This window comes from Zingiber officinale, chromosome 9A, assembly GCF_018446385.1.
Source record: "Zingiber officinale cultivar Zhangliang chromosome 9A, Zo_v1.1, whole genome shotgun sequence".
Taxonomy (NCBI): domain Eukaryota; kingdom Viridiplantae; phylum Streptophyta; class Magnoliopsida; order Zingiberales; family Zingiberaceae; genus Zingiber; species Zingiber officinale.
Genome location: NC_056002.1, coordinates 39,141,492 through 39,161,338, shown reverse-complemented (window position 1 = coordinate 39,161,338; position 19,847 = coordinate 39,141,492). Strand labels below are relative to the sequence as shown.

General features: G+C 37.8%; 1 long non-coding RNA gene across 22 annotated transcripts; it reads right to left on the bottom strand.

Annotated features, from left to right (window-relative positions):
- Positions 1-14,902: 14,902 nt before the first annotated feature.
- Positions 14,903-19,479, bottom strand: LOC122021942. Of its 22 annotated transcripts, none has more exons than XR_006122696.1 (9): positions 19,300-19,479; positions 18,329-19,229; positions 17,595-18,258; positions 17,254-17,295; positions 17,045-17,153; positions 16,750-16,870; positions 15,980-16,667; positions 15,636-15,677; positions 14,903-14,963 (listed from the first exon to the last, which is right to left on the bottom strand). It is a non-coding gene; the product is annotated as an uncharacterized LOC122021942 (long non-coding RNA). The 22 variants fall into 22 exon arrangements; XR_006122712.1 differs by lacking the exon at positions 14,903-14,963 and having other exon boundaries at positions 14,971-15,677; positions 15,980-16,083; positions 16,405-16,667; XR_006122709.1 differs by lacking the exon at positions 14,903-14,963 and having other exon boundaries at positions 14,971-15,677; positions 15,980-16,080; positions 16,405-16,667.
- Between the last annotated feature and the right edge of the window lie 368 nt (positions 19,480-19,847).

Here is a 19,847-nt window from a genome sequence, read left to right as displayed (position 1 = left end):
AGTCAAGCTGGAAATTCTACTCTAGTTCAAAAACTTGAGGAAGAAAACTCTAGTTTGAGAAATCAGGTAAAAGATTTAAAAAATACTTTAGAACGGTTTTCTCTGAGATCCAAGAATTTGGACCTAATTCTTGGAACACAAAAAGTCGTCTACAACAAAACTGGGCTGGGATACAAAAGTAAAAAGAAATATAAATCTTATTTATCCCTAATAAACAAACAAAGTAGTAAAACAGTCCAAGCATGGGTCCCCAAGTCCAAATTGATCAATCAAGTTGAAATTGGCAAATACTGGGTTTCGAATGATCAAATACACTACCTCGATAGACCATATCGAGGCTGTGATCCAGGGAGATCTAAAAGAAAAACGATCTTAAAAATTTAAAATTCGAAATTAAATTAAATTCGAAATTAAATTCAAAATTCAAAATTAAATTTAAAATTCAAAATTCGAAATTAAATTCAAAATTCAGAATTAAATTAAAAATTCAAAATTTGAAATTAAATTTAAAATTCAAAATTCGAAATTAAATTCAAAATTCAGAATTAAATTAAAAATTCAAAATTAAATTAAATTCAAAATTTAAAATTAAATTCAAAATACGAAATTAAATTAAAAATTAAATTAAAAAATTGAAAAATAGATGGAAGATCCAAACTAGCTGGCACCTCCAACTGAACTACCCAATAGGGTAACTGAACCTAATTTACCCGAAATGGGTAAAACAAGAATAGATTACCCGGCAGGGTAATTAAGGTTAGATTAAAACAGGATAAGTTTAACTTGAACCACAGTACTGGTGAAGTTTTTGGATGATAGTACGTTAGGGAAGCTTGGGCATCGCATGTCTAGAAAGATATGGCTTCGACCTGACCGAAGCTACCCTTAAATGGATCCTAACTAGTTAGACCAAGGAGTAGTATTAAGTCCAATGAGTAGGACTATTTGGAAAACCTCGAAAACATGGTTACTTTAATGAGCTCCGTGTGACTTACCATAGCCCAGAAGTTTATCCAAAGAATGCTTACTTGTTGAACCCAAAGCTAATCTTGAATCTAACACAAAGTTAAACCAGACTCTTAACTCTACAATAATTCATCTCACAACAATTATAGGATTCCCTGATTGACAATCTAGATCAGGTGAGATGACTAAGAAATTAAAATTATTTTAAAAACTTAAATTTCAAAATTATTTTAAAAACTTAAATTTCAAAATTATTTTAAAAAACTTAAATTTCAAAATTATTTAAAAAAAAAACTTAAATTTCAAAATTATTTTAAACTTAAATTTCAAAATTATTTTAAAAACTTAAATTTCAAAATTACTTTAAACTTAAATTTCAAAATTATTTTAAAAAACTTAAATTTCAAAATTATTAAACTTAAATTTAAAAATTATTTTAAACTTAAATTTCAAAATTATTTTAAAAACTTAAATTTCAAAATTATTAAACTTAAATTTCAAAATTATAATGAAAAACTTAAATTTCAAAATTATTTTAAAAACTTAAATTTCAAAATTATTCTTAAACTCACTAAACATAAGTGTTTGCTAAAATATCTTAAATAGAATAGAAAATCTAAGGAGTCTGCTTCAATCACGCTATCTTTAAATCCATTAAAAAGAAACCAATTCAACTACTTCATGTGTAGGAATTGGATCAATGGATGTTGGATAATGGATGCTCCAGACATATGACTGGAGATAAGTTGAAGTTTACCAAACTCAAGTACAAGAGTCTAGGATCAGTTGCATTCGGCAACAACGGTAAACTAAAAGTAATCGGAAAAGGTAATATTGAACTTAGTTCCGATTTCATTATTCGAAATGTTTTATTGGTTGAAAATTTTAACTTTAATTTACTAAGTATAAGTCAATTGTGTGACAGTGGATACCTAGTTAACTTTGATAAATCTGGATGTCTAGTTAAAAATATTGAAAATCCAGAAATTAATCTTAAGGGACTTAGGAAAAATAACATCTACACAATTGATTTATCAATATCCTCAATAAAATGTCTCCTGACACAACAAGAGGAAACCCAACTGTGGCACAGAAGGCTGGGTCACACTCACACAAGACTTATTTCAAAAATGAGTCAAAATGGTCTAGTTAGAGGTTTGCCCAAATTAAAATTTATTGAAAATTCAATCTGTGATGCATGTCAAAAAGGAAAACAAACCAAGTCAACCCACAAGTCAACTAACCTAGAAAGATCCAACACTATACTTGAGCTCCTTCACCTTGATCTATTTGATTCACATGGAGCCAAATCACTAAACAAGAACCAATATTGCTTAGTAATAATTGATGACTACTCTAGGTACACTTGGGTAAAATTTCTAAAAACAAAAGATGAAACCTATGAAATATTTAGTAATTTTTGCAACTTAACGGAAAATGAAAAAGATACTAAAATTAAAAGAATAAGAAGTGATCACGGAGGGGAATTTGAAAATCATAAGTTTACCCAATTTTGTAAAATAAATGGATACCAACATGAATTTTCATGTCCTAGAACCCCCCAACAAAATGGACTAGTGGAACGTAAAAATAGAACATTACAAGAAGCAACTAGGACCATGTTAAACGAATATCACTTAAATCATTAATTTTGGGCTGAAGCGATAAATACTGCAAATTACATTCAAAACAGAATTTTAATTAATAAATTTCACAATAAAACACCATATGAACTCTACTATAATAAAATTCTCAATCTAAACTAGCTAAAAGTATTTGGGTGTAAAGTTCAAATTTTAAATACTAAAGATTACTTAGGAAAATTTACACCCAAATCTAACCAAGGAATATTCTTAGGATACTCCTCTACCAGTAGAGCCTTTAGAGTATATAATCAAAATACCTTGAAAGTTGAAGAAACAACTAATGTAATATTTGATGAAGAAAACAACTTACCTAATATAAATGAAAATATTGACACAAATCCAAGAGCTATAGACGATGATGAAATCCAACCTAATCTTAATGAGTCAGAAGAACCAGTTTCTGACTCACAGATAAGACCAACTAGAATAAGCACCTCTCACCCACCTGACCAAATTTTGGGTGACCCAAACCTAGGAGTCAGAACTAGATCATCCTATAGAAACCTTAGTCAGATTGCTCTAATTTCTAAAATTGAACCTAAAAATATAGAAGAAGCCCTGCCTAATCCAGACTGGATCATTGCAATGCAGGAAGAATTAGCCCAATTTGAGAGAAACCAAGTCTGGGACCTTGTACCTAAACCCATAGATAAATCAATAATAGACACTAAATGGGTTTTTAGGAACAAGTTGGATGATCACGGTGATATAATAAGAAACAAAGCAAGGTTAGTAGCCAAAGAGTTTAGTCAAGTCGAAGGCTTAGACTATGATGAAACCTATGCTCCAGTAGCTAGACTCGAGTCCATTAGGATGTTATTAGCCTATGCAGCCAATAAAGGATTCAAATTGTACCAAATGGACGTTAAGTCAGCCTTTTTAAATGGTTTTATCAAGGAAGAGGTCTACGTAAGCCAACCTCCAGGGTTTGAAGACATAGACTACCCTAATCACGTATTTAAATTAAAAAAGGCACTATATGGACTAAAACAAGCCCCTAGAGCATGGTATGAAAGATTATCTAATTACTAAATATCCAAAGAATTTAACCAAGGACAAATCGATCCTACTTTGTTCGTGAAAAATATAGGAAAAGACATCTTTATAGCCCAAATCTATGTTGACGACATAATCTTTGGCTCAACCAATTCAAAATTCTTAAAAGAATTTGTCAAATTAATGGAAAGTGAATTTGAAATGAGTATGGTTGGCGAACTTAATTTCTTCTTAGGCTTACAAATTAAACAAACTAAAGATGGAATCTACATTTATCAAACTAAATATGCTAAAGAGTTAATTAAAAAATTCTGTATGGAAAATTCAAAAATTATAAATACTCCAATGGCAACCAACATAAACATTGACTCTGACCCCGAAGGAAAACCAGTTGACCCAAAATACTATAGAAGTGCCATAGGTAGCTTACTCTATCTAACTACAAGTCGACCCGACATATTGTTTGCAGTAGGTATGTGCGCAAGATACCAATCATGTGCAAAAGAGTCACACCTATCATACGTTAAAAGAATACTTAGGTATATTAAAGGAACTCTAAATGTAGGACTTTGGTATCCAAGAACTTGCACCTTTGACCTTTACGACTATTCTGACTCAGACTATGTCGGGTGCAAGCTAGACAGAAAAAGTATAAGTGGTAGCTGCCAGATTCTAGGTCAGTGCCTAGTAAGTTGGTCAAGCAGAAAGCAACATTGTGTTGCTCTATCCACCACAGAAGCTGAATACATAGCTCTAGGAGAATGTGCATCTCAACTACTGTGGATGATGCATACGTTAAAAGACTATCAACTAGAGTATAAAAATACACAAATCTTTATTGATAATATCAGCTCAATTAATCTCACCAAGTATCCTATTCATCACTCCAGGACTAAACACATAGAGGTAAAACACCACTTTGTAAGGGACCATGTAGCTAAAGGTGAAATTGCACTCAACCACGTTGAGTCCAAATCAAACCTAGCTGACATCTTTACAAAACCCTTAACTGAACTTGAGTTCAGTGCACTTAGAAGGCAAATAGGAATGTGTTGGGTAGAGTAGGGGTCTTATTTTGTTGTCTTATTCTTTAATATTCTAGGAAAAATTTTCAAAATTTCAAAATTCCTAGATTTTTCAAACTCCTGAACTTACTTATCATTTTTTTCAAAAATAAATTTCAAAATCCCCAAGTTCCTAGATTTTTTTCAAAATTTTGGAATTAGCCTAGGTTTTCCCCCTAGAAATCATGTTCCCCTAGAATTAAGCCAGAGCATCTCACAAGCACCTAGGTTTACCTTGATTGTGATTGAAAAACATAGAACGACGTGAGATGCATAGGGTAAAGCCTGGACTCAAGAATGCTTATATCTGTGCATCAATATGAGTCTGGGCGTTAAATACACAATATACATTAATCAAGTTAAGTACTCCAGCTCTAGTCAAGACTATCTGGACCAAAGTAACTTAACTTGACTAACCAAGTGAAAGCTATTGTCCTGTAGACAATCAGCAAGTAACTAAAGGTTAGACAGTTGGCAAAGGTTACTTAATTTTCTAGTTAAGAATATTTTTTCTTTGTGGCTCTAATACCTAGTAAATCAATCCAGTGAACATGACCTGTGCTTGGATTTAAGGACCAACTGAACTTGAATGAATAACCTTGGCCTAAAACTTAAAATATTATTTAAGCTAAGTTCCAATTGACCTTAACCTTCAAACCCTGTTGAACTTAGCTACCCTGTTGAACTTAACTCAAAGAGATACACTCCCCAACAGTTAAAATCTAGTCAATCAAATTCTTGCCCATTTTTGATATATGGCAAAGGGGGAGAGTAGCAACCTATAAAATAAAATTCAAAATTAATAGTTAAAGGGGGAGCAAAAGTTAAGGGGGAACATATAGGTATTAATAGTTAAAGGGGGAGCAAAAATTAAGGGGGAGCATATAGGTCACTTTAGTGAATTTGCGTTGGCCATTTTTGTTCATCTATACTTAGCAGATTTGCTTGTATTAAAAATGTTTATCTATTCGATTGTTTACTTAACTTTGAACTTGAGTTGCCATAATCAAAAAGGGGGAGATTGTTGGTGCGGGAAGCATCCGATGATCGAACTCGTGTTTTGATAATGGCAAAGAATTCAAAGTTAAGATGTTTTGTAGTCTAACAAGTCTACTTGAGGATTTCAGGAAAGTCCTAGCTGCGGTTAGGCAAAGGGAAAACCCTAGGGGGCGGTAACCCTAGGTCATAGGGGGTGGTAACCCTATGCGGAAAGTCTTGGCAAGTCGATGACTTCAGGCAAAAAGTCCTAGGGGGTGGTAACCCTAGGTGGAAAGTCCTGGTGTCGCGAACCAGATGAAAGTCTGGACTAGCCGGGAAGCGGATGTCCAGCAGAAAGTCCGGAAGTATCGAGTGCTGAGCAAAAGTCCAGACGATCTGGAGGATTGCACTGGCAACAGGTAAATCTCCTGAGTGGAGTAGGTGAGGACGCGTTCCCCGTAGAGGGAACAGTAGGCGTCGGGTCAACCTAGGGTTTCCGGTTGGAAATCCGAAGTCAGACCCGGACAGTCCGGAGACTGTCATAAACATTCTTTTATTATTCATACTGTTATTTTGTGCTAATCTTGTGTTGCAGGATATTGTTTGGGACTAACAAGTCTTGCAGGTACAAAATAAGGTAGTTTTCCCTCGGATGAACAGTGTCCGAGGCCCCTCCATGGAACTTGGAGGCGCCTCGGGTGCAAAGGATGAGCTGGCTGTGAAGCACCATTGGAGGCACCTTGAAGAAGGCAGAAGGCGCCTTGGAAGGCGCCTTGAATAGATGAAATTCGACCAGGTCAGGTTTGATCCACGCGGAAGACCAGGCAGCATGGAGGTGCCTTGAACAGCCTTCAAGGCGCCTTGAACACCCTTTATAAGGGGGTTTCGACCAACACTTCTACACAACGAATACCAAGTGATCTCTCATCAACGTGATGCTCCAAAAGACGTTCCGAAGTGCTGCTACAAGTGCCCGACGACCCGAAGCTTCAATCTTCTTCTTTCTTAAGTTGTCGGTACAAGTTTATTTCAATACTTTCAGTGTAATTTGTAATTTCTATCGTGATTATAGTTGTTGCCCACGGAAAGCGATCAAGGATCGCGGGCCTTCGAGTAGGAGTCGCCTTAGGCTCCGAACGAAGTAAAATCTCTCGTGTCTCTCTGTGTGTGTTTGTCTGTTTTTAATTCCGCTGCTTTAATTACTCTAACGCTGTTTTCGATTCCGATACGTACAAAATAGCCACGAGCGCTATTCACCCCCCCCCCCTCTAGCGCGTCTCGATCCAACAAAGGGCTTCGCTACAAGGGTAACTCTCTTTTCATGTAGATCTAAGGTAGATCTAGTGTAGCAACATGTACATGATTTAATTTTAAATATATCTTTGCACGGATCCGTGGCTAGCTTTGGGATTTTCGCAACGTAAAAAGTGGTTTTTGTGGCTCGAATTGCTAACAGTGGTATCAGAGCCACGTGCGAAGCATGTACTTGTTTGTATTTTATTTTTATGAAAAGATTTCAGATCTGTAAGTTTCTGTAAGTTTACTATTTTTATGGATTTTGTGAGTATTTTTCTCGTAGAGGTGAAGCAACAAGTGTTTGGACGCTTGTAGGCTTCAACTACCGAGAAAAACCTTCCGAAACGGCAAGGTCTCGCTCAAATTATTTTGGGACAGCAGCTTAAGGCGCTGTTAGATCAAGATGGGACACTCACGATATTCATTTCACAAGAAGGGGCGCTGCCCCTAACCCCGCAAGGGGCATTGTCCCACGATCGCGCTCGAAAATTGCTAATCGGGACCGCCGGGAAGTTGTAACTCATAAAATTCATAAAAACAGTAGTAAAATTATAGAAATTTATGTAAAATACATAATTTAGAATTATGTATGATATCGTGATGATCATGGCCCAAAAACCCCAATTTGATTGGACAAAAATTGTGTTGTAATTCATAATATGGCCTGCGTGCCATTTTTGTGTTGTGCGTGTTGTATGTGATTTGCGACCTATGCGTCGTGCCTCCTTTATTTATATTCCTATTGTAATTAGATTTTAGACTCAAATGTAACTCGAGTTTCATATTTGTAATGTACAAAATGAAGCGGTGGAAGGTCCACTCAAGAAGGAGTTACGAGGAGGGTGCTGTCAACACATGGCGGTCAAAGGATGCGCTTGAAGAAGCCGTTGATCCTAGGTTGATCGTCCGATCTTCTCATTGGCTTGAGAAGATCGTAGTAGGGCCATGACCTCATCACAATATATGTATATATCTTGATATATTTGCTTGTGTGTATGTGATGCATGCTAGTGTAGGGTAATTAGTGCCTTGATGTGTATATGATACACATTAACGATTAGATTAGATCTTAATCAAGTCAACTCGAGATGCCTACCAAGTTTTGATACCGATCACTACCTCGATCATTTGTTGTTGTTGAATCTGCCAAAGCAGAGCAACATTTATTATCTTGGTAGGGTACGGAGGGATAATCTTGGTCCCGCCTATCAAGGCTTGGGTGAGTACAAACTCAATTAGATTGAGTATAACTAGTTAACTCAATTGGATCGGGTATAACTATAGGCATTTTCCAACGGTTGGAAGATAGGATACAAATCACATTTATACTAAATCTTGGGCGATTTAGCCAAAGCTAACTCAAGTTTTCTTATAAATGAGGATCTTGATCTTATAAACAAGAGTTACATAGAGATGTAATTGATAGTTCGTTATCTCCTGATCATACTAAGTCTTGGGTGATTTAGCCAAAGCTAACTCAAGTCATAGTATGATGTGGATCTTGTCCCACGAGTCAGTGGGAGTATCATTTAGTTAAAGGCCTAATTAAATGATAAATGGAATATGATATTTACTTTCTACATTATTTTTGTTGTAGATTGCCATGTCGACAAACACGAACACCTTCTCCCTGCGTCCTGTCCTTGACAAGGACAAGCTCAATGGAGCTAATTTCCTTGACTGGTACAGGAATCTGAGAATTATTCTCACACGAGAAAGAAAACTGTACTACGTCCTGGAGCAGCCCATTCCCGAGGCACCTCCTGCCACTGCCACGCGAGCTGACCGAGATGCTTATAAGAAGAATCAAGATGCTTCATTAGATGTGGCATGCCTCATGCTCGCGACCATGAACTCTAAGCTTCAGAAGCAACATGAGTTAATGTTAGCTTATGATATGGTTGAACATCTTCGTCAACTATATTAAGGACAAGCGAGGCACGAGAGATTCGAGATCTCCAAGGCACTATTTCAGTGCAAGATGCAAGATGAGACTCCAGTAGGTCCATATGTGCTCAAGATGATTGGGTACATAGAAAACCTACAAAGGTTGGGATTCCCACTTGGCCAAGAGCTGGCCACAGACTTGATCTTGCAATCCTTGCCAAAGAACTACAATCAATTTGTCATGAATTACAACATGAACGAAATTGGCAAGCCACTGCCTGAGCTGCTAAGTATGTTGAGAACTGCTGAGCTCAACCTTAAGAAGGTAAAGCCCAACTCAACTTTGATGGTGCAAAAGCATAAAGGTAAGGGTAAGCCTAAAGGTAAGGGAAAGTCCCAAACCAAAGGCAAAGGCAAGATAATAAAACCTAAAGGAGGGGGTTGCCAAGGATGCTACCTGCTTCCACTACGGTCAGACCGGGCAATAGAAGAGGAACTGCAAAGTATATCTGGAAGATCTTAAGAAGAAGATAAGTGAGACTTCTACTTTAGGTATATATGTTATAGAAGTTAATCTATCTATTTCTATATCGTGGGTATTAGATACCAGATGTGCTTCTCACATTTATACTAATGTGCAGGCGCTGAGAAATAGTAGGGCATTGACGAAGGGCGAGTTGACCTACGAGTAGGCAATGGAGCATGGATTACTGCTGTTGCTATAGGAACTTACTATCTATCTCTGCCCTCTGGGCTTGTACTAGAATTAGATAAATGTTGTTATGTATCTGCTCTTACTAAGAACATCATTTCAGTCTCTTATTTGGACAAGAAATGCTTTTCTTTTGTAATAAAGAACAAATGTTGTTCTGTTTATTTAAAAGATATGTTCTACTGTAGTGCACCTCTGATGAACGGACTCTATATTCTAGACTTACAGAACCTCATCTATAACATAAATACCAAAAGGTTCAAGTAAAATGATATGAACAAAACCTATCTCTGGCATTGTCGCTTAGGTCATATAAATGAGAATCGTTTATCCCAGCTCCATAAAGATGGTTTGCTGAACTCATTTGATTTTGAATCATATGAGACATGCGAGTCATGCCTACTAGGCAAGATGACCAAGACTCCCTTTAGTGGACACAGCGAAAGAGCGACTGACTTGTTAGGACTTATACATAGTGATGTATGTGGCCCTTTCAATGTCGCTACCAGAGGTGGTTATATGTACTTCATTACATTTACTGATGACTTCAGTAGATATGGTTATGTGTATCTGATGACACATAAGTCACAATCCTTTGAAAAGTTCAAAGAATTCAAGAATGAAGTACAAAACTAGCTGGGCAAGAGTATTAAGATACTTTGATCAAATCGAGATGGTGAATACCTTAGCCATGAGTTTCGTGGCTATCTAGCTAAGTGTAGGATTCTATCCCAACTCACTCCTCCTGGAATACCACAGTGGAATGGTGTATCCGAAAGGAGGAATCGTACCCTATTAGATATGGTACGGTCTATGATGAGTCACACAGATCTTTCTATGTTTTTTTGGGGATATGCTCTAGACACAGCAGCCTTCACACTTAACCGTGTTCCATCCAAGGCGGTGATAAAGACACCATATAGGATATGGACTGGGAGAGATGCCCAGATGTCTTTTATGAGGATTTGGGGTTGTGAGGCTTACGTTCGACGTCAAGTCTCGGATAAATTGGGACCCAAATCCGATAAGTGCTATTTTATAGGATATCCCAAGGAAACGAAGGGATATTACTTCTACATTCCCAGTCAACATAAAGTGTTTGTGGCTAAGATTGGGGTATTTCTAGAAAGGGACTTTGTTTCTAGAAAAATTAGTGGAAGTACGTTCAATCTTGAAGAAGTTCAAGATATGGACCATAGCACTAAAGCCTTGATGGAAGTTGAAATGGAACCACAAAGTGTTGTGGATAATGAGATTGTTGCTCAAGAAGTTGAGGAACAACAACCAGTTCAAGTAGACCTACCTCTTCGCAGGTCTGATAGGATACGTCGTCAACCTGAGAGATACGCATTTCTCTTGTCTGACCATGATGATGTTATGCTCATTGAGAATGAGCCTACCTCCTATCAGGAAGTTGTGATAAGACCAGATTCTGAGTCATGGCTAGAGGCCATGAGATCCGAGATGGAATCCATGTACGCCAACCAAGTATGGACTTTGGTTGATCCAACTGAAGGCATCACACCCATTGGGTGTAAGTGGGTCTTTAAGAGAAAGACTGACATGGATGAACTTATTACCTATAAGGGTCACTTGGTAGCTAAAGGTTTTAAGCAAATTCATGGTATTGACTATGATGAAACTTTTTCTCCAATAGCGATGTTTAAGTCCATTCGGATCATGCTTGCTATTGCAGCATACAACGATTATGAGATCTAGCAGATGAATGTCAAAACTGCGTTTCTGAATGGAAACTTGCTCGAGGATGTGTACATGACACAACCTGAGGGTTTTATAGATCCACAGCATACTGGCAGAGTATGCAAGCTGCATAAGTCCATTTATGGACTAAAGCAAGCTTCTCGGAGCTGGAATCTTCGATTCGATGATGCGATCAAACAGTTTGGTTTCATCAAGAATGAAGATGAACCCTGTGTCTACAAGAAGGTTGTTGGGAACACAGTTGTCTTCCTTGTATTGTATGTGGATGACATACTACTCATTGGAAATAACATCCCTTTGCTGCAGTCTGTAAAGACTTGGCTGGGGAATTGTTTCTCAATGAAGGACATAGGTGAAGCAGCCTGTATTCTAGACATAAAGATCTATAGAGATAGATCTAAGAGATTGCTTGGCCTAAGTCAAAGTACATATATTAACACGATATTACTACGGTTTTCCATGCAGAATTCCAAGAAAGGATTTTTGCCGATGTCACATGGTGTGAGTCTTTCGAAGACTCAAAGTCCCTCTTCTAGAGAGGAGAGAGACCGCATGGATAAGATCCCTTATGTCTCAGCCATAGGATCTATCATGTACGTCATGCTATGTACTCGTCCTGATGTTTCATATGCTTTGAGCATGACGAGCAGATACCAGTCAGATCCAGGTGAGCATCACTGGATAGCGGTCAAGAATATTCTTAAGTACCTGAGAAGGACTAAAGACTATTTCTTGATATTTGGAGGCGATGACGAGCTAGCTGTAAAGGGTTACAGTGATGCCAGCTTCCAAACTGACCAGGATGATTATAGATCACAGTTTGGGTTCTTGTTTTGCTTGAATGGTGGTGCTGTGAGCTGGAAGAGTTCGAAGCAGGACATATATAGTTGCTGATTCTACAACAGAGGCTGAGTATATTGCTGCATCAGAAGCAGCAAAGGAGGCAGTTTGGATCCGTAAGTTCATTACTGAGCTTGGGGTGGTTCCTAGCATAGCCGATCCTATAGAGCTCTATTGTGACAACAATGGAGCAATTGCACAGGCTAAGGAACCTCGCTCACACCAACAAACCAAACACATACTACGGTGCTTCCATCTCATTCGAGAGATCATCGATAGAGGAGATGTGAAGATTTGCAGAGTACCCACAGAGGCTAACGTCGCTGATCCCTTGACGAAGGCTTTGGCACAGAGAAAGCATGATGGTCACACTAGGTTATTGGGCCTTAGAGTCTACACTGATTGGCACTAGTGCTAGTGGGAGATTGTTAGTTAGAACCCTAGAGTCAATCATATGATGATTGTTGTATGGACTCGATGTATCATATTCCTATATACTTATAAAGGCATTTCTTTATGGTTATTATACTTACTTGTATTTGTGCCAAATAACTAAGTATAATAGCGTCCTTGAGTAGAAGATTCTTATCTATATCAATCGATTGGTTGAATTGATAGTGAGATGATATAGAGAACACTACTCTTAATCATTCCTAGTCAAGTATTAACATTCAGGGACAATGTTAATGCGATGAGACTAGCATGTAGGTCAACTCGATGACTTGATCTAACATGTCATGGATATATAGATATTAAGTTGACACATGGGTATGCATTGGAGAATGTATACTGGATGACTCACCATGAGAAAGTATCATGGATCGTTATATGAGTGTCATATACTTTCTCATGTGACTATTAGTATGACTATCAATCTTTGAACCTGAAGTCACCATGGTTCCCTACATAAGGAGTTGCATACTTTGGCTTCGTCAAACGTCATCCGTAACTGGGTGGACTATAAAGGCGATTACTGGGTATGTAACAAATTATGTGGAGGGATGTGAGTGATGTAGATGGGATCTATCCCTCCTATATGACGGGAGTGACATCATGATTCTTGATAGAGTGAGACCACTAAGTGCATGACCATGCCCAAATGAGTCAATATGAGATATTGAACTCATTTGTATAGAGTGAGTCTACTTGGAGTTCAAGATATAAATTGATTAGAGGATGACATGGTCTATGTAGGACCATTGGGTCGGCTAGAAGGGGGGTTGAATAGCCCTGTAAAAAATAAACAAAAACTCTTCCCGACTTTTCAAACTAACACTTGTAAAATAATCAAAGCAGTAAATTAAAAGCAGAAAAGAGAGAGACACGATTGTTTACTTGGTTACAACCGGGGAGATTGTTAATCCAAGGAAAGGATGAAGCGCACTATCAATCTCCTTCAGACGGAGAAGCCTCTTACAGCGTTGAAGCACAAAAAGAAAGAAGCTAATCTAAACAGTGGAAAGCGCACAAGCGTTGTTACAATTTCTGAATTGATTTTAAGCTTCTGGACCAAGGCTATATTTATAGCCTTGGTCGGGGCGCCTGGAAGGGTTCCGGGTGCCTTGCGGGGGATAAATTTTATCCCCAACATTCAGATCGAGATTTGGCTCGATCTGGTTAAAATTCAATCTCTGGGCGCCCGGAAGGGTTCCGGGCGCCTCGGGCTGGTCCGGGCGCCCCGGACTGCTCCGGGCGCCCCGGACTGCTCCGGGCGCCCCGGACTGTTCCGGGCGCCCCGGACCCTAAGTCAACTCCGGTTGACTTTTTTTGCCTCCATCCGGATCTTCAACTCTGGTTCCGCTCGCTTGGTGATCTCTGCCATCCAGAAAAGGGCTCACCCGAACCCAACTTCCGGTCTTCTCGAGCGGACTTCCTTCCGGCTTCTCGTCCCTCGGAATCGCCGCGTGTTTCCTTCTCGTCCACCAGCATACTCATCCACAGTCTTCGTCCCTCGGACGCATCGCGTGCCGTCCTTTTCGCTAGCTGAGTCTCTTGCTCCCCGAGCAATCTTCCGCTCCGGCTTTCGTCCCTCAGAACCACCGCATGCTTCCTTCTCATCCGTCGGTGTACTCTTCCGCAGCACCTCGTCCCTCGGACTGTCGTCCTTCTCGCTAGCTGCGTCTTCCACTCGACTACCTATGCTCCTAAGCTCCTGCACACTTAGACACAAGGTTAGAAACAAACATGACCACTACAACAAAAACCCTCATAAACATCGGTTTTCCACCGGTGTCTATTTCATTTTCGACCGATGTCTATGAAGCCGATGTAAAAGGTCTGCCATTTTAGACATCGGATTAAAACCGGTGTAGTATCACTTAACGACACCGATCTTCGAATCGGTTATTAACCGGTGTAGTATCACTTAACGACACTGTTTCATCAACGGTGTAAAACTGATGTAATATTGTATGTTAATAACACCAGTTTTGGCAGCAGTAAATGACCGATGTAATTTGTGTTAATTACACCGGTTTTGCAGCGGTGAAAAACCGATGTAATATGGATATTTTTTAACAGCACAAATTTGATTTCCGAAACAATAAAAAACCGACAGTAATAAAAAAAAATACACAAATATTCACAAATTACACAAATATTCTTCATTCAACAATATCCATAATATACACAAATATTCACAAATTATATAAATAATCTTCTTACAATAGTATCCATAAAATACCCAAACATTCTTTTTACATCAAAAGCTAGCTAATAGATATCAAAATCAAGGTAGAACATTCTTTTAACAACACATCAAGGTAGAACCACACTTCAAATGTAATCTAGCATGCATTCAGCCCACTCGAACTGCACTTCATCAATTTCAACTTTGGAGTACTTGAGATTTGTAAACTGTAAAAACACATAAATAATATATTAGTAAAGATGCAATTTTGAAAGCTGGAAATGGTAAAGATGCAATTTTGAAAGCTAGAAATGGTAAAGATGCTATTTTGATTTATTTATTTTTTTCCAAATATCTGCTCTAGCTCTAACGAGGCCAGTCTAGTTTTTCTGATCTCTATCCTTCTAACACTTCAAATCAAGCATTTTGAAAGCTTTTCAGTATGGTTTTGCAATGAGAACTACCAATAAACTAAATTTGGAATGCAAAATATCTAAACCAAAGAAAGTCCCTTTCTAATTGATACTTGCAACAAAGATAATCTATAATACTTTATACAAAGTTAATTCATGATCAGGACCCAATAATCCACCATATGTCAAATAACTAAAATAAATGTGTACATGTATCAAATAAAATAGAATACTAAGTTTTTAAAGGCTGCTGTGGAAGACTATTGTTCATAATGATATCTGTTTTTGATATGAGAAGGTGAAGAAGTGTTTTCTTTTCATAACAAAATTACTTTAAGCTTATATGAGTACTCAAATAGGTCAAAACTGCAGCATATAAATTCTGTATTAATGGTAATGGTGGAGGCATACAAAAGAAACTTAGCAACTGCAAAAAAAAAATGGCAGCAGGAATGGATGCCTCGACACATTTAAGATATCAATAACCTTACTCTCCTTCATTGACTCGGTTGCATTTTGCAATAGGGCCTGCACAAGGATAGACATAGAAGTAAATGACAGAGGAAAGTATGCAACTGAACAATCACATTTTGGATATTGGCAAACAAATTCGACTATCAGAAATCACTAGAAGATAAAACCAGTAATTTTGCTTCCTTTTTTATTTTAACTTTGACTATCAGAAGGCATAGCATATGCCGCAATTACAGAGAATAGGATGTTGAGCTGCAGGAATAGCTAGGGATAACAACTATCAAAGATTTAGAATCACAAGAGGAAATGATAGTAAATTCACAATATGGCCTATGATCAATGAAATATTTCCTTACCTGGCCAAAAATAAACCGTCTCGATTGGATTGTGAGGTTGAAGATGAGAAATAAGAATCATCTAGCCGAGATGTAGCCATTTCATCTTTTAACATTCTGTCCTGCTTCAAATAAGTCAACAATGCCAAATGAAATCTGAATATATTGACCAACTTAAATAACAGCTGACAATTAACGCTTAAGATGTGCAAAATCTGAAAATATATAATAGAGTAGAATCAAGTTTTAATCTCCCACATGAATTATGAAAGAGTTAAAAAATGAACAGAGAAACCAGTATGGGATTCTGTTAGTTTAGAGATCCCACTCGAAACATGCATCAATTACACGTAGATGACCGGTTTGATATGAAATTCCACAATATAAACAATTTCCCCCGCGAGTATAGTAAGATCTATAGAGTTAATCATCACCATTGTTCTTACCGGCATCAATAAGACCACGACGTTATCCCCCAAATGAAATTCCTACCATAGCAAATCCAACATGACAAAAAAAGGAAAAAGAACAGACAAAAAAAATGAATTTTTCTATTAGATCTCTCAATAAAATCCTTACGCAAAGGAAATTCCACGGAAACAATCCCAGGTCTCGTCAAGAAAGCAGCAACTCAACCGAACTTCCAAGAGGACAAGAACCCAGGAGTGGCCAAAGCAAGAGCCACAATTCGCCCTAATTACCACGGAACCTGACTATCGAAAACCAGAATTAGATAAATCAGGAGCGATGAACGGATCTCATTACCAATCAAATAGGATAAAAGGAACAACCAAATCCAGCTCAGCGCAGATCCAACAAACGCCGATGATCCAGGCAAATCCCTTCTCTAATCAATGCGGCAAAAACTCTACAAATTGCTCTCCAACTTTCGGTTGCATTTTGCAATAGGGCCTGCACAAGGATAGACATAGAAGTAAATGACAGAGGAAAGTATGCAACTGAAAAATATATGTTGAAAAAGAAATGAACAGCAGAATACCCTAAGTTGCTCCTGTAAAATAAGAGATCTAAAGTAATATCATGTCTGCATAAATTGAATCAAAGTTCTCTATGATACAAACCAACCTCTGGCTTTAAATCATGATGCACAACACCTTGAAGATGACAAAAGGCGATTACACTCAGTATTTGAATAACTATAGCTTTTGCATCCTCCTCTGAGTACCTTCCACCTCTTGAGAACACAAGGGAAAAAAAGCAATCAAAAGTTATTAATTTTCAAATTCAAATAATCAAATAGATATAAATTATGGCCAATAAAATCACTTTTTTACTTGGATAAAATTCTTTCTAATAATTCTCCACCTTCACATAATCTGGAAAAGAGAAAAACATATTGTTGAGTTCCAAATTAACAGAAGTACTACATAATTTTTTTTAAAAAAAAAATTGCTGCCCATCATCTTAGAAGTGTTCATTTTAAAATTTGTATGGAAAAGTATTATCATTTTTCCTTAGTGCAGGATACAAAGTGGAAAGCAAAGAGGCATATTAGTAGGATACTACATGCAAAAAGTTTTGGATATATCAACTCTATCTTGTGACATGGAACAAATATCAGATGTAGAAACGCTGTTACTCATTGTTAAGCTAACTAGAGTTAATTAAGACATACTCCATGACTACGTAGACGTTAAGTGCATCCTCACATGCATCATAAAATTTGACAAGATTATTATGGTTGGACAAGTCTTTGAGGATTTTGACCTCTCTACGAACGTCTTCAATTGATATTGGTGTTGTCATCTGTAAAAACAAGAAAGAACCTGTGAAGTTTCAAAACACCCATTACAATGTTAAAATGCACTAACAATATGAGGCATGCATGATAGCAAGGATACACTTTCCAGCATATGAAGGAAGAAGTCTCATTTTAGTGACTTTTGACAATTCCAAATCATCATTACTTTCTGAATCTGAGCTTTCAGATTCTTCATCTTCGTCGCCTATCTCGATCTGATGAAGAATCTAGCAAACAGTACATAAGCAATAAAGCAAAAAACAACACAGGAACCATCAGCCATTCTGACTATCCTCAATGGTGTAACTCAAATTTGCCCCTCAAATAATTCAAATCCTTCAGGACATTATTACTATAAAGAACCATTCTCAGCTAGTAATCACCAACTCAAATAGGCAACCTCAAGCAACATGTAGCTATCCAAGAAACAGCTTACTGGTAGCCCCTTAATTCATGCTATCCAGGACATTTTATACCTGTCTATCCCTTTATGAATTGAACAAATCCATCCGGGTTCTTTGTATGTCCAGTAAAGTATCTGAAACAGATAGGGAGGACAAATGAGAATTACAAAATGTTGTCATAAAGTGGAGAAGAATGTTGCTTACCAAACCAGCAGGACTACTAGAACACCAACAGCTATAGTCAGCCCTACTATACCAATGAAGGTAGCAACAACATTCAAGCGTACCTATAACAGAAAGCAAGAAAAAAAAGTAGGCTTGATAGCAAAATTTGCACGGGGCATAAAATAGAATTCACAATTCAGAAAAAAACTGTAGTGGAGTTTCTCCACCAGTATCCTCTGAAATACTAGCCATCAACAAACCCCATTCAGTATTTATCCCAACTACAGTTACCTGAATGAAAACAAAAATTATTAAAATATTGAAAATAGACTGAACAGAGTTTCTTGTATAGCAGATAAAGATTCGCATACTCAAATTGAAGTTCAAATTACTTTCTTACAAGAAGTTAAATTTAAGCTCTAGAAAAGATTTCTACTCATAAAAAATATATAAAAAATTATTATGAAAAAAATAGTCCAGGCAATCACATACCAACATATTACCATATCCATCAGCAACCTTGCATCCAGACATTAGAAAGGGTGATTTAGGGCAACTTCATCCAAAAACTCGAACACAGATAAATTGCAATAATAATGTTGCTCAATGGTGACATTATTAACAAACCAACTAATTAACTTAAACAGGAGGATAAGACTATGCCGATTTGGGAATCGAAACTAAACTTCGAATTATCTGGAAGATGAAGGAGAAGTAGAGAATGCACTAGGCCTTTCTTCAATAGCTGCGCCGACTCCCTCACCTGGACTTTGCTGCGGCATCTCCTCCGGAGGGGCGTCGTCTTTGAGGACGGCGCAGCAAAGGCGGCGACGCTTGCGGAAGGGCTTCGAGAGGGGAGCCAAAGCTAGTAGCGAAGCGACGGTGGCCCGATTGTTAGGGGGTCAGAGATGATGCCGAGGGAAGCAAGACAACTGCGTACCTGGAAGGAGAGGTCGAAGGATAAAAACCCTAACATCTAGTGATGGGGAAACGAAGATTTGGCTGTGTACCTGGAAGGAGGCAGAGGCGGAGTCTCGTCAACGATGGGATGAAGCGAGCGTTCTTCATGTCCGGAGCCGAGATGCCTGCAAAGAAATAGAGACTCGATCGTGGAGAAGCAAGGGCGTTGTGTGTTGATCTAAATCGGGAGAGGAAGGGGCGTCGATCTAGGAAGGGGGTGGACTGCGCGATATAGGTTTAGGTTTGGAGGAAATATTGAAGTGTTGCAAATTTTGGCTAAGTATTGGTGGGAAAATTAAATTATTTTATTTTATCATAGACACCGGGTTTTAAAAACCGCTGTTAAAATCGGTGTCTATTAACGAAAAAAAGGGCGCTCATAGACATCGCCTAAAAAACCGATGTCTATGAGCTAAAATCTGCGCTCATAGACACCGATTTTTGGAAAAACCGGTGTAAAATACTCAAAGACATCGGTTTTTTCTTAAAACCGTTGTTGTTCCACTTATGTCTATGAGGGATTTTGTTGTAGTGGACCTAACTTAACTTGTTGATCACACCAAAACAACCTTGGGGTTCCAACAATCTCCCCCTTTTT